At 42.2% G+C, this 16,162-nt stretch overlaps 1 protein-coding gene and 1 long non-coding RNA gene across 8 annotated transcripts in view; both read left to right on the top strand.

Annotated features, from left to right (window-relative positions):
- LOC133560252 (RNA-binding protein with multiple splicing-like) overlaps positions 1-4,857 on the top strand; it is a 105,431-nt gene extending 100,574 nt beyond the window's left edge. For all 4 annotated transcript variants that reach the window (XM_061912583.1, XM_061912582.1, XM_061912580.1 and 1 more), the window contains one exon: positions 2,807-4,857. The gene's annotated coding sequence lies outside the window, so the exon portion shown is untranslated. The remainder of the gene's footprint in view (positions 1-2,806) is intronic.
- Positions 4,858-10,746: 5,889 nt separating this feature from the next.
- LOC133559847 (uncharacterized) overlaps positions 10,747-16,162 on the top strand; it is a 45,851-nt gene continuing 40,435 nt past the window's right edge. For 2 of the 4 annotated variants that reach the window (XR_009808290.1, XR_009808288.1), the window contains exons 1-2: positions 10,747-11,351; positions 11,436-11,586. This is a non-coding gene — a long non-coding RNA (uncharacterized LOC133559847). The remainder of the gene's footprint in view (positions 11,352-11,435; positions 11,587-16,162) is intronic. The other 2 variants (XR_009808289.1, XR_009808287.1) reach the window with 2 other exon arrangements.

The following is a 16,162-nucleotide window of genomic DNA, read 5'->3' as shown; positions in this document are numbered from 1 at the left end:
CTGCAACAAAGAAAAGCAGACGTTACGTCAAATGCAACCCAGAAATTATTTTGACATTAGGGTGTATGTTGAAGGTTGAATATTAATGGCTGAGGAATATTTCAAGAAAAAAAGTTGTCTTATTGTGAAAAAAGGGTAATTTTAAAGTGAAACAAATGCAATTCCCTCAGAAAACCGTCATAATGGTATGAGAATAGAGTAGTAGTACAATGAGTAATTAGCTATAATATTACAGTTGTTGTGCCACAAGACAAATAAATATTTATGTGAATGAAATTGGGATATTATAAAAAAACATATTTTAATCTTCAATAAAACTGGTCATAATGGTATGAGAATAAAGCTGTGATAGGACGAGAAAAAGTGTTTAGCATTCGGTGTATGTTGTTGGTGTAATATTACCAGTAACAAATGGTACAATTATGAGAATAAGCTGTAGTTCAATCAACATTTAGTTGTGATATTAAGTTAAAATACTTGTGAGAAAACAAAGAAACAGTTAATATAATGTGATGTAAGACTCATGATATATACAAACCCTGTTTCCGTATGAGTTAAGAAATTGTGTTAGATGTAAATATAAACGGAATACAATGATTTGCAAATCATTTTCAATCCATTTTCAGTTGAATATGCTACAATGACAACATATTTGATGTTCAAATTCATAAACATTTTTTTTTTGCAAATAATCATTAACTTTAGAATTTGATGCCAGCAACACGTGACAAAGAAGTTGGGAAAGGTGAACCCTTATGTCCACAACTTCATGAGCAAATAGTCAAACAGTTTAAGAACCACGTTTCTCAAAGTGCAATTGAGAGAAATTTAGGGATTTCAACATCTACGGTTCATAATATCCTCAAAAGGTTCAGAGAATCTGGAGAAATCAATCCACGTAAGCGGCATGGCCAGAAACCAACATTGAATGACCGTGAGCTTCGATCCCTCAGACGGCACTGTATCAAAAACTGACATCTATCTCTAAAGGATATCACCACATGGGCTCAGGAACACTTCAGCAAACCACTGTCACTAAATACAGTTTGTTGCTACATCTGTAAGTGCAAGTTAAAGCTCTACTATGCAATGCGAAAGCCATTTATCAATAACATCCAGAAACGCCGCCGGCTTCTCTGGGCCTGAGATCATCTAAGATGGACTGATGCAAAGTAGAAAAGTGTTCTGTGGTCTGACGAGTCCACATTTCAAATTGTTTTTGGAAATATTCAACATCGTGTCATCCGGACCAAAGGGGAAGCGAACCATCCAGACTGTTATCGACGCAAAGTTCTAAAGCCACTATCTGTGATGGCATGGGTGTGTATTAGTGCCCAAGGCATGGGTAACTTACACATCTGTGAAGGCATCATTAATGCTGAAAGGTATAGGGAAGCCACGCAGCTGCAGAACGACAGAAGCTCCGCTGATCTCTGGTAAGAGGGGACTTATTTCCACAATTTTCTCACTGAAAACTGCCAGTTGACAAGTGGTCGGGATCCATGTTCGCTTGACCGCTCTGATCCATAGTAAAGCTTCACCTCCGGGAATTTTAAACAAGGAAACACCGTGTGTTTGTGTGGCTAATGGCTAAAAGCTTCCCACCTCCATCTTTCTTCTTTGACTTCTCCATTATCAATTGAACACATTGCAAAAGATTCAGCAACACAGTTGTCCAAATTACTGTGTAAGTATGCGATGAAAAGAGACTACTTTTAGCTGTGTGTGGTGCTGGGGTAAAATGTCCCCTCCAACCAATAACGCCACAAACACGCGTCATCATTCCACGACGTTTTCAACTGGAAACTCCGCGGGAAATTTAAAATTGTAATTTAGTAAACTAAACCGGCCGTATTGGCATGTGTTGCAATGTTAATATTTCATCATTGATATATAAACTATTAGACTGCGTGGTCGGTAGTAGTGGGTTTCATTAGGCCTTTAATATCACTCCTTACTCTTGTACCATTACGGCTATTTTCTCATATTACTTATCACTGAAGCATGGAATATATTGATTTTAATTAATTTCAGTGTGCGGGGCTGATTTGAGATACAATTGCTTTAAGTCACGGGCTTGGAAACCAATGGGTTCATAAGCTGAGACTCTACTGTAGTAATGTTACAAGGAAAAGTACAAAATAAAAAAAACAATGGAAGTTTGTGAATAAGGTTTTATTATTACATAGAATGAAAAAAATATGTAAGAGAATGAAAAAAATTCAAAAGTGAGTGAATAGTTTTCTGTAAATGTAGAAGATGTGTACTATTACGAATGTGAATTTATATTATTGAGGGGAAATAGTTCAAGAATGCTATGTTTTGATGTGTTTTGTTAATACTTGACATTCTACCATTTGTTTCACTTCTATGGCTAAAGAACTCTAAAATACTTTTGTACACTGAAGCTTGTCTGATGTTTTGACACTGGCTATTTCTGTGTGAACAAACCAAGACAACAGAGGTTCTACTGTATAGTATTCTGCTTTTATGGGTTGATTGGCAACACTAAATTGGCCCTAGTGTGTGAGTGTGAATGTTGTCTGTGTTGGGCCTGTGTTGAACTGGCGACTTGTCCAGGGTGTACACTGCCTTCCGCCTCAGTGTAATTGATATAGGCTTTAGCCCCCCGAGACCCCGAGAGGGACACGCGGTAGAAAATGGATAGATGGAGGGATGAGGGTGTTGATGTCAGCCCTCCCGGTGGAGCTCCACACCCCCAGCGCCCTCTTTTCTGTTTTCATCAGTGTTCAGTCACCATAGCAACCTTACCCCCCACCCCCCTGTCTCTTCGTGTCTCTGGCAGGCAGCCCCTGAGGAATAGCAGACCCCCGCCTCCATCACACATCGAGAACCCACCTCCTCCTAACAACTTTTTTTTTCAAACTACTCTACCCTTTGTGAAAGATTTATGCATTGGAAGTGTGGCTACAGCGCCTTCTAGTGGATATTATTATTACGACTATTACTACTATATACTTATTCATGTTAGTACATGTTGAAGCATGACTTTGCAAAAAAAAACAAAAAAACAACAACGTTGTACATTTGGAGATATTTTCCACAAAGGTATTTTTGTAATATAAACATTGGGCTGAAATGTGCTATTACAGCTCAACATTGTTTGATTTGTTAAATACATTAAAACATGTTTTCCTTTTCCCTTTCTGTGAGAGTGCAATACCAAAGCAGTTCTCTTGGTGTGCTCTTGTTGTGTCAAAGTTACATCAAAGCCCCTCCCTTCCCTTGAATTAGCAAACAGCACACCAAAGGCCTTTTTATTTGCCACTATTTCCTTTCTGATGCCTTCAAATTCCTGATTGTTATTGTCCCTCCGACTCTTTTGTCTTTTTCTCGGCAGCCAAAATATTTTTTTACAGTCAAAATCCATCCATCCATCCATGTACATACTAATCTAAGCATGTTAAAAAATAACTAACAATTTAAAAAAATGTTGTGTTTTGATCACTAAACAATGTTCCTTATTACTGCAAGTACAATCATATCCATGAAGGAGTGTTAAAGCCGGAGTGTTAAATACCAAGAAAAAAGTTGTATTGCTGTTAAATTAAAGTTGTATCGAGAATAAAGATTACAACAAAAAAGTCAACGTTACAAGTAAGAAAGTCAAAATGTTTCGCCAATAAAGTTGCAACGAACGAAACGTGTTGATTAGTAGAAAAAAGGTGAAATGTTTCCAGAAAAAGTGAATGTTTTTGTTGAGAACAAAAGTCGTAAAGACGAGGACAAAATTCACAATATAGGCAGAAAAGTTCCAGCGGTACAAAATTAAAGTCGTAATGAATGGACAGTATATAATTTCGATCGTGAGTCTAGTCGCAATACTATAACAAAAACATTGAAATATAGGGGCCAAGTCTAAATGTGTAGGGTATGTATGTTTTTAAAAAAACGTAGTACAAATCCAGTGAAAGTTCTAAAATGACTGGAAAAAAGCCGTATGGAATTCAAGCTAAAAGTGGTCATGGTACATAAATTGAGTTAAAATGTTCCGAGAAAAACTGGCTTTAACTTTATGGAATAAAGGATGTAACAAAAACTACATTTTGCAAGAAAATTGCATACAATTACATTAAAAAATTCGTAATTTTATGAATAGAAGAGCAAAATTCCCAAACAAAGATTGGCAGTTATTTAAAGTGTATGCTTCGAAAGTCATAACAGATTAATTTTACTCTTGCGCCTTCATTGTGCACTTTTTTTTTTTTTTTACAATGTCCTTACTTAAGTACTGTAAAATTCTGACTTATTCCCATCCCTTTTCTCTGTGGCCTTAATACTATTTCAGACTAGTTTGTAATGAATTTGAATATTATGCACATTATCTTTGATTTTTGTGAGAATTTATTCTTGTTTTTTGTGTTGAAGCATCAACTCTATTTGAACTTCTATTTATAAAGTGTGGGTGTGTTCCTATTATCATAGGTTTTGTTTTTCCGACCATTCACGAAGAAGCCAAGCATTATATTATTATTATTCAATGTATTATATTATTGTATATCCATTTTTTTAGCTGTGACTACTGTATGTATGATATATGAATACTGTATCATTCACTGTGAAATAAAACGGTCCTTTTTTTCTTCTTCCTGTTTTGGCTGCCGTATGGTACCGCATAAAAAAAAGTACATATGACAACTTTTCCTTGCTGTATTCAAAATGTGTGTATTTGTTTGTGCGTGTTCACAGCATGTGTGTGCGCGTGCGTATGCGTGTGTTTTATTTAGGCGCTGTAAGGAGATTTAATTGTTTTTGTTCTCAAAACCAAAAAAAAAACATGTTTTCAGGAGTGTTTATTGAGGTCGTGCCATTAAAGATCAACAAGATCCCCATTGATTTATTGTGTTTGCCATTTGTGTGTGTGTGTGTGTGTGTGTTGTATTTCTACCCTTCTTGAGACACCGACAAAGAAAAGTACCTTCCATATGAGGACCGGTGAACAACTTAGGACATAAAACATGGTCCCAATATGGAAAACCATTGCATCTAATAGAGAATGTCTTATGTGCACCCCTGATGGTGAAATCTATCAAAAAGATGGGATTTTTCAAATTGACTGTGTGTTGGTTTTAATAGTGCTCTCCCTCTGGTCAACATATGAAATAACACGTGTGTGTAAAAATTTGAAGTGCTCCCCTTCTGGCCAACATATGTAATAAGTGTGTGTAAGAAATTGAATTGCGCCCCATTTGGCCAAATTAATTAAAACAATTATATATATATATATATACATATATATATATATATATAGAGAGAGAGACATACTGTAATAATTTGAAGTAAATAATGTAGATCAAAAAACAAATACAAACCAAAAAATCAACAACAAAACACTAAAAGCAGTATTTTTCTCACGTGTCCACTTTTTTCTTAAAAAATTGGGAACAATTTTTCATATTCTTACAGTTTTTGTAATATTTCAATCTTTTCTCATAAAATTATTACTTTTTTCTATACAATTACTACTTTTTGATGCAAAATGGTGACATTTGTCATAAAATTCTGACTTTCATCACAGTGTTGCCAATTTATTTGTTGTTCTTGTAAAATAGTGACAATTTGAGTAAGATGACTTTTATCATTATTCTGCCAAGTCAAATTGCGATCATTATAATTTTGCCGACATTTTTAAATTTTCTTATAAAATTGTGACTTTTGTCGAGTAAAATTACGACTCTTCATTAAATTGTCAACATTTTAAGCTTTATAGAAAAATATTGAAACGTGATAGAATGGATTTATACACTCCTATGAAAAATTATTTTCTAAAGATTTAAATAATTCATCATCACCAAAGTTACTACTCGGCCTCACTTCCTTCTACACTCACAAAAATTTTAAAGTATAAAAGTTGTTATAAATATTGTCTGTGTTGGCTCTGTGTTGTGCTGGCGACTTGTCCAGGGTGTACACCGCCTTCCGCCTGAGTGCAGTTGAGATAGTATCCAGCGACCCTGAGAGGGACAAGCAGTAGAAAATGGATGGATGGAAGGATGAGGGTGTTGATGTCAGCCCTCCCAGTTCAAGCTCCGCACCACCAGCGTCCTCTTTTCTGTTTTCATTAGTGTTAGGTCACCATAGCAATAGCAAATACCAAAGTGTGTGTGTGTGTGTGTGTTTTTTGTTTTTGTTTCTGTGTGTGCAACTATTTTCTTTCCTAATTAAACAAATGATTTAGATGATTGATGTAATATCTCACCAAAATTGTGAAGAAGTGGCTAACACTATCTATGGCTTTGCAGACCAATGGTGACGATTCCCTTTTTAAGAAGAGGTTTTTTAACTTCAGTGGGATCACTTTTCAGTCTCCTTCGGGAAAATGATGGTCGTTAGTCGAACTTCAGCTACAGAAGGCACAATGCGGTTTTCGTCCTGGTCCTGGAACACTGGACCAGGTTTACACACCTGTAAGGGTACTGAAGGGTTCATAGTAGTGTTGTCGGTACCACAATATTGGTATTTCGATACTTTTCGAAACAAAGGGTACCACAAAATCTTACCGTACATTAAGCATTTGTTTCTTATTGCAAGTTTGTCCTTAAATAAAATAGTGAACATACAAGACAACTTGTCTTTTAGTAGTAAGTAAGCAAGCAAAGGCTCTTAATTTAGACTGCCAACATATGCAGTAACCTATTGTGTCATTTTCCATTCTATTATTTTGTCAACATTATTAAGGACAAGTGGTGGAAAATTAATTATTAATCTACTTGTTCATTTATTGTTAAAATCTGCTTACTTTCTCTTTTAACATGTTCTATCTACACTTCTGTTAAAATGTAAATACATGTATTCTTCTGTTGTTTGGATACTTCACATTAGTTTTGGATGATACCAAGTGGATACAGAATCCTACATCGGTCGTGTTCAAAGTCCTCATGTGTTCAGGGACATATTTCCTGAGTTCATAAATATAATATACATTTTTAAAAAACGAAAGAAGATGTTGTGAGGCCAAAACATATCGACGTAATCATAGTAGTATCGATTGGATACTACTACTGACATATTACAGTGGCTGTCAGGTGTGGCTCCACCAATGGCGTTTGTTTACATTTTGATGCCGGTGAGCTACGGTGTGTAGTGAAGCATGTTTAGCTATTCCTCGTCCTGCAGGGATGATACTTGTAAGAAACTCACTTTTTTTGTCGCCATGGAGACCAGGTTTAGTGATTTAGAAGTAGCTAAAACACTGCAGACTGCGGCATGTCTTAAAGCACCTCTACGGGTGGGCGTTTCAGTGTTATAACTTCACCTTTATCTTTAGTTTTTAAGCCAAAATGCGTCCATTCTCCCTTTTTCTGTCTAGACACTGTCTGCTCGTAAGTACTCCGTGATTGTGCATTGTGGAACATGCTCGCCTGCTCGTAAATCAGCCATGACACGACGTGACGAAGACGGGGGGGGTACTTTTCAGAGGCGGTCTAGTACCGAATATGATTCATTAGTCTCTCGGTACTATACTAATACCGGTATACCGTACAACCTTAGTTCATTGAAATTTGCCAACCAAAATGGAATTTGACTGTGTGCTGTGGGGGGGATCTCCAAGAGTACAGGATTGGTGGCATGATACTGCGTGCCATTCGGTCCTTGTACAACCGTAGCAGAAGCCTGGTTTGCAGTTCCTGCAGTAAGTCCAAATGCCACTAATGCGTGTACCGCACCATCATGGTGGACAGAGAGCTAAGCCAGAAGGCAAAGCTCTAGATTTAGCCATCAATCTCTCTCTCTCTCTCTCGCTACCCTCGCCTTTTTGGACAGGAGCTTTGGGTAGTGACCTAAAGAGCAAGAATGAGGATCAAGCGGACAAAGTGAGTTTAAATCGTAGGGCAGGGATATTCAACTCAATTGTTTTAGGGGCCACATTTCCAGAAAGCAAAAGACTGGTGGTCAGTTGTAGGGTGTTTGGGTGAGGAGCTTGGTCACCATGGAGACGCTCAGAGTAGAGCTGCTCCTTTCTCAGTCCTGATGCCTCCTGGACGTCTCCCTAGTGAGGTGGTCCAGGCATGCCCAGTCAAAAGTAGGTCCCTAGGTAGACCTTGAATGGAGGGGTTAATTAAGTCTCACCCCTGGCCTGGGAGGACCCCGCTGTGGAAGAGGTAAGACTGCTGCCCTTCGCCTCCTTAATTGATGGATGGATAGATCATTTGTATGAACTAATTATTCATGTATTCACTTTTTGATCATGTCATTGCCTGCGGTGAGGTGGCGACTTGTCCAGGGTTTACCCCGCCCTCCGCCCGATTGTAGCTGAGATAGGCTCCAGCGCCCCCCGCGACCCCGAATGGAAAAGGGGTAGAAAATGGATGGATGGATCATGTCATTGCATGGTAAGATTTGAATATGTGCAAGTTTCTCCCTATTGTTTGAACTCTATAAAACCACAAATATAAAACACAAAACCTGCTACATTTTGGACTTGCATGTGTGCAATAAGCTGAGCTGATCTCACCCGTTTAATTTTTCACTGTTTTTAGCACTGTTTTTATTGTTGGTTATATTATGCTTATAGTATTTAATAGCGATGAAATACATTTCGATACAGGTGCAATGAGCTGAGTTGATCTCTCCCCACTTGTTTATTTTATCACTGTTTTTAGTACTGTTTTATCACTTCTTATATTATGCATATTTATGGTATTTAATATCGATGAAATGCATTTTAATAGAGGTGCAGTTAACCCAACTGTTTCACTGTTACGCTATCGTATTGATAGCTTCTCCAGAATTTTTAAATAACTTTTCAACTGCATTTTAAAACTGTTTTACTTTCTTTGCGGTGTTTTTTTTTTTTTTTTTTATCTATTTCCTTTTATTACGGCTTGGAAATTGCAAGGTACATTTTGCAGTACACCCCTGATATAAAAGTTTGAATGGCAATAATACATCTGAGTCTAATACTGTAGTCAGAATATGTTTGGGGCATTTTCAAAAATTATACTGAACCAAAAATCAAGATTGTTTTATATTTTCTAATCAATGCCAGCTATTACAAATAGTATACCAGACCACAACCAAAACACATATTCCCTATTGTGGGCAGATCTGACACAACAGCCTGGTTAAGAAAAAAAAACACTACGTGTATATTTATATAACAAAATAATATGTATTATGTACTATCTAATGATACCAATGCAACTATACGTCTTTAACTGTAACAATCCTTAATTTCTGAAAACTAGCACCATCCTTATTACACATTATTCTGAGGGATTGCTCTACAAATTAAAGATGGCGGTCAACCTTGACGATACCAGGGGTGTCCAAAGTGCGGCTAGAGGACCAATTGCGGCCCGCGGCTAATTTTCTTTAATCGCTGATGGCACATTTAATCGTTTTTTTTTTGTTGACTATAGGGCCATCAATTTTAACGAGTTCACACATTTGATTACCTGAACAGCGGTGTGTGTCGTATGCATACATGAGAGCAAAGATGGGGCGGTATAGCTCGGTTGGTAGAGCGGCCGTGCCAGCACCTTGAGGGTTCCAGGTTCGATCCCCGCTTCTGCCATCCTACTCACTGCCGTTGTGTCCTTGGGCAAGACACTTTACCCATCTGCTTCCAGCGCCACCCACACTGGTTTAAATGTAACTTAGATATTGGGTGTCACTATGTAAAAACGCTTTGAGTGACTAGAGAAAAGCGCTATATAAATATAATTCACTTCACAATAAGAAGACTTCCACTGTTGTGCTCCTGACAAATTTTCATTTTAAAATATACCCCAATAGGACTTGAGATAAAACTGTCACCAAATAAATGACATGTAGTTTGTGAAATATAAAAAAAAAGTTTTTGTCGGACATTCTGTTTATACAATTACATTGGTGTCAAAAAATATTTTAAAGTTGCTTTAAATTTTGCAAGCAAGTAATTTTGTGTGATTAATAATAATCAAATAAAGTTCAAAAGTGTGATTAGTTTAAAAAAATATATAATATTTTGTTTGATTTTCCAATCTGTGGCCCTCAGTGGAAAAAGTTTGGACACCCCCAGAATATACAAAGATATTGCATTTGGTATTAATATTTCACAATTCATACATCGTGACGCAGGACAAAGCCATGTCTCAGGCTTATGGACACACGCGCATCTGCCGGCACGACACCAGTTCTTCTCAAATAGTGAGGCGGGCTCTCCTCCCGGTGTTATTCCCCCGGGGTGCATGCTTTATCAGTATTATGCGCTATCATACTTCAAACCCCACTTTGAAAAGCTGCGCACTACAAATACAGCACAAATTGTTTTATTCATTTTTTTTTGTAGGTTAAAGTGTTGTATAGTTAATGTTGCCAAATAGTTTGAAGTTAGTATTATTTATTGAGTTCATTGTATTTTATTTTTCAGTATCCAATTATTCAAGTTTTTTTTTTTTTTTTTAAACAAGGATACATGTTTTCTTCTCTCTAGGGGGTGCGTAACAGAAAATAATTGAAAAGCACTTGGCCGCTTCACCCCTCCCCCCAGTGCCACACCTCAGCCGCGAAGCTGTGTCGTTTTTGCCTGAGGCTGCGGTTGATTGCCTGCGCTGTAACAACCCTCCTACCCCTGTTGCAAGTCTCCAGTTTGTATGTCATAATGTGTGCTTATTTGTGCTTATGTTTGCTGAGTTTTTTTCCCCCTAGTCCCACACTGCAGAGCATAATTTGGGAGTCCTTCTTGTTTTTCTCTCTCCCATTTATTAAGGTGCTCTGCCCATGTGGCGACCCATCTGCCTCCTGTCCTGTCCCCACCATCTAACTCTATTTCTGTGTCTTGGACGGCTTGACTATAAACAAATGCCGTTGTACTTTCAAAGCCCAATGACAAAAAAACATCTGTATTTTTGACTATGTGGAATGCAAATGTGGAACTAGAATCCAGAATCCTAATTGAGGTTAAAAAAGAGCCCATAGACACCATCATGATGTCTGATATAAAATTGGCTTTGCGAGTAAACGTCATACTAGCTAGTCACGTAGTGTCTTGCTGCCATGATGAGGATACTAGAACATTCCTGCACAGGTCAGACCAAAGCAGTAACATTTGCACAATTGGTCAGCTGCTAGCAACTCTGCAGTCATTGTGAGATCTGTTCAAACAGATCTTCTTTCTTGGTCCAGCGCCATTTAGCAGCAGTTTCTGGTTGGCGTACTGTTGACTGAGTCTCGAGGCATCCCGCCTGGCACAGTAGGCGGCGCACTTTACATGGTGCTTCAGTTCTGCTTGGAGGAACGCGTTCACACCACTTCTGCTCCAGAGCAAACGTGTCCGACCTGGCATCACTGACATCTTCAGCTGTGATGGATGTGTCGTTCATCACGACCCCAATCATCCACAACAGGTGTGTACTTGCAGGGTTGGTTGAAGAGAGAGAGGGAGAGAGACTCAATACAAACTTCCAAGGTTTTATTTGTGATGTTTGCAGTATCAACACCCAGAGGTTCCAGGCGCTGGGCATACAGGTGAACCAAGTGGTCGGACTGCAGGACCTTTACCAGATAAATGGTCTTACACAGGACATGTGACTATCACTGACTATCAACCTCTTCATGTTCCAGTCTCTTGGTGGCTCTAAGGTATGTCCTCTCTATACAGTATTGCAAAACGGTATTCGAACTCCTGGGCAATGGACGCTTCCAACTATGCCCTTTGGGCTGTGTCCCCTTGGTTACTGTTGTCATGACCCACACGTTTCCTCAAAGATGTCGGAAGATCAGCACTCAATTGCTCAAAAGTTAAGTGAAAAATGAGCAACCACTGTAAAATATTAACCAGGTAAAAATATTGAAATAGTGAAGAACAACAAATGAATATCCATCCATCCATCCATCCATCCATCTTCTTCCGCTTATCCGAGGTCAGGTCGCGGGGGCAGCAGCCTAAGCAGGGAAGCCCAGACTTCCCTCTCCCCAGCCACTTCGTCTAGCTCTTCCCGGGGGATCCCGAGGCGTTCCCAGGCCAGCCGGGAGACATAGTCTTCCCAACGTGTCCTGGGTCTTCCCCGTGGCCTCCTACCGGTTGGACGTGCCCTAAACACCTCCCTCGGGAGGCGATCGGTGGCATCCTGACCAGATGCCAGAACCACCTCATCTGGCTCCTCTCGATGTGGAGGAGCAGCGGATTTACTTTGAGTTCCTCCCGGATGGCAGAGCTTCTCACCTTATCTCTAAGGGAGAGCCCCGCCACACGGCGGAGGAAACTCATTTCGGCCGCTTGTACCCGTGATCTTATCCTTTTGGTCATGACCCAAAGCTCATGACCATAGGTGAAGATGGGAACGTAGATCGACCGGTAAATTGAGAGCTTTGCCTTCCGCCTCAGCTCCTTCTTCACCACAACAGATCGGTACAACGTCCGCATTACTGAAGACGCCGCACCGATCCGCCTGTCGATCTCACCATCCACTCTTCCCCCACTCGTGAACAAGACTCCTAGGTACTTGAACTCCTCCACTTGGGGCAGGGTCTCCTCCCCAACCCTGAGATGGCACTCCACCCTTTTCCGGGAGAGAACCATGGACTCGGATTTGGAGGTGCTGATTCTCATTCCGGCCGCTTCACACTCGGCTGCGAACCGATCCAGTGAGAGCTGAAGATCCCGGCCAGATGAAGCCAACAGGACCACATCGTCTGCAAAAAGCAGAGACTTAATCCCGCGGCCACCAAACCGGAACCCCTCAATGCCTTGACTGCGCCTAGAAATTCTGTCCATAAAAGTTATGAACAGAATCGGTGACAAAGGGCAACCTTGGCGGAGTCCAACCCTCACTGGAAACATGTCCGACTTACTGCCAGCAATGCGGACCAAGCTCTGACACTGATCGTACAGGGATCGGACTGCCATAATAAGACAGTCCGATACCCCATACTCTCTGAGCACTCCCCACAGGACTTCCCGAGGGACACGGTCGAATGCCTTCTCCAAGTCCACAAAGCACATGTAGACTGGTTGGGCAAACTCCCATGCACCCTCAAGAACCCTGCCGAGAGTATAGAGCTGGTCCACAGTTCCACGACCAGGACGAAAACCACACTGTTCCTTCTGAATCCGAGGTTCGACTATCCGGCGTAGTCTCCTCTCCAGTACACCTGAATAAACCTTACCGGGAAGGCTGAGGAGTGTGATCCCACGATAGTTGGAACACACCCTCCGGTCCCCCTTCTTAAAGAGAGTGACCACCACCCCGGTCTGCCAATCCAGAGGTACCGCCCCCGATGTCCACGCGATGCTGCAGAGTCTTGTCAACCAAGACAGCCCCACAGCATCCAGAGCCTTAAGGAACTCCGGGCGGATCTCATCCACCCCTGGGGCCTTGCCACCGAGGAGCTTTTTAACTACCTCAGCAACCTCAGCCCCAGAAATAGGAGAGTCCACCACAGATTCCCCAGGCACTGCTTCCTCATAGGAAGACGTGTTGGTGGGATTGAGGAGATCTTCAAAGTATTCCTTCCACCTATCCACAACATCCGCAGTTGAGGTCAGCAGAACACCATCCGCACCATACACGGTGTTGACAGTGCACTGCTTCCCCTTCCTGAGGCGGCGGATGGTGGTCCAGAATCGCTTCGAAGCCATCCGGAAGTCATTTTCCATGGCTTCCCCAAACTCTTCCCATGTCCGAGTTTTTGCTTCTGTGACCGCCGAAGCTGCACACCGCTTGGCCTGTCGGTACCTGTCCACTGCCTCTGGAGTCCTATGAGCCAAAAGAACCCGGTAGGACTCCTTCTTCAGCTTGACGGCATCCCTCACCGCTGGTGTCCACCAGCGGGTTCTAGGATTACCGCCACGACAAGCACCAACTACCTTGCGGCCACAGCTCCGATCAGCCGCCTCGACAATAAAGGTGCGGAACATGGTCCACTCGGACTCAATGTCCAGCACCTCCCTCGTGACATTTTCAAAGTTCCTCCGGAGGTGGGAATTGAAACTTTCTCTGACAGGAGACTCTGCCAGACGTTCCCAGCAAACCCTCACAATGCGTTTGGGCCTGCCAGGTCTGTCCGGCATCCTCCCCCACCATCGCAGCCAACTCACCACCAGGTGGTGATCGGTAGAAAGCTCTGCCCCTCTCTTTACCCGAGTGTCCAAAACATGAGGCCGCAAATCCGATGACACAACTACAAAGTCGATCATGGAACTGCGGCCTAGGGTGTCCTGGTGCCAAGTGCACATATGGACACCCTTATGTTTGAACATGGTGTTTATTATGGACAAACTGTGACAAGCACAGAAGTCCAATAACAAAACACCACTCGGGTTCAGATCCGGGCGACCATTCTTCCCAATCACGCCTCTCCAGGTTTCACTGTCGTTACCAACATGAGCGTTGAAGTCCCCCAGCAGAACAAGGGAATCACCCGGGGGAGCACTCTCCAGTACTCCCTCGAGTGTACCCAAAAAGGGTGGGTATTCTGAACTGTTGCTTGGTGCGTAAGCGCAAACAACAGTCAGGACCCGTTCCCCCACCCGAAGGCGGAGGGAAGCTACCCTTTCGTCCACTGGGTTGAACTCCAACGTGCAGGCTTTAAGCCGGGGGGCAACCAGAATTGCCACCCCAGCCCGTCGCCTCTCACTGCCGGCCACGCCAGAGTGAAAGAGAGTCCAGCCCCTTTCAAGAGAAGTGGTTCCAGAGCCCTTGCTGTGCGTCGAAGTGAGTCCGACTACATCCAGCCGGAATTTCTCTACTTCGCGCACTAGCTCAGGCTCCTTTCCCCCCAGTGAGGTGACGTTCCACGTCCCAAGAGCGAGCTTATGTAGCCGAGGATCGGACCGCCAAGTGCCCTGCCTCCGGCTGCCGCCAAGCTCACATTGCACCCGACCTCTATGGCACCTGCTATGGGTGGTGAGCCCATTGGAGGGGGGACCCACGTTGCCTCTTCGGGCTGTGCCCGGCCGGGCCCCATGGGTACAGGCCCGGCCACCAGGCGCTCGCCATCGTGCCCCACCTCCGGGCCTGGCTCCAGTGGGGGGCCCCGGTGACCCGCGTCCGGGCGAGGGAAATCTGGGTCCTTTGTTTTTACTTTTCATAGAGGTTTTCGAGCTGCTCTTTGTCTGGTCCCTCACCTAGAGCCCCCAGACAACATAGCTCCTAGGATCATTGGGACACGCAAACTCCTCTACCACGGTAAGGTGGCAGCTCAGAGAGGAGCTAAATGAATATATATATATATATATATATATATATATATATATATATATATATATATATATATATTTATATATTTATTTATATATCTATATATATATATATATATATATATATACACATTTTATTTGGTATAGCGCTTTTCTGAGCACTCAAAGACGCTTTACAGGATAAAGAAAAATTTGAATATAAAACAGTTTTAAGTAATAATATAAAATCCAGGAAATATAAAATGAATATATATATATATATATATATATATATTTTTTTTTTTTCATCCATCCATCCATTTCCTACCGCTTATTCCCTTTGGGGTGGCGGGGGGCGCTGGTGCCTATCTCAGCTACAATCGGGCGGAAAGCGGCGTACACCCTGGAAAAGTCGCCAACTCATCACAGGGGCAACACAGATAGACAGACAACATTCACACTCAGGTTAGTGCGTCTGCCTCACAATACGAAGGTCCTGAGTAGTCAGGGTTCAATCCTGGGCTCGGGATGTTTCTGCATGAAGTTTGCATGTTCTCCCCGTGACTGCGTGGGTTCCCTCTGGGTACTCCGGCTTCCTCCCACCTCCAAAGACATGCACCTGGGGATAGGTTGATTGGCAACACTATATGGTCCTTAGTGTGTGAATGTGAGTGTGAATGTTGTCTGTCTATCTGTGTTGGCCCTGCGATGAGGTGGCGACTTGTCCAGGGTGTAAATGCCTTCCGCCCGATTGTAGCTGAGATAGGCACTAGCGCCCCCTGCGACCCCAAAGGGAATAAACGGTAGAAATGGATGGATGGATGGATTCATACACTAGGGCCAATTTAGTGTTGCCAATCAACCTATCCCCAGGTGCATGTCTTTGGAAGTGGGAGGAAGCCGGAGTACCCGGAGGGAACCCACGCAGTCACGGGGAGGACATGCAAACTCCATAGAGAAAGATCCCTGGCCCGGGTTGAACCCTGACTACTCAGGACCTTCGTATTGTGAGGCAGACGCACTAACCCCTCTTCCACT

Source organism: Nerophis ophidion, linkage group LG10, assembly GCF_033978795.1.
Source record: "Nerophis ophidion isolate RoL-2023_Sa linkage group LG10, RoL_Noph_v1.0, whole genome shotgun sequence".
Lineage (NCBI taxonomy): Eukaryota > Metazoa > Chordata > Actinopteri > Syngnathiformes > Syngnathidae > Nerophis > Nerophis ophidion.
The sequence above is the reverse complement of the archived record's forward strand: the minus strand, read 5'-3'. Positions and strand labels throughout refer to the sequence as shown.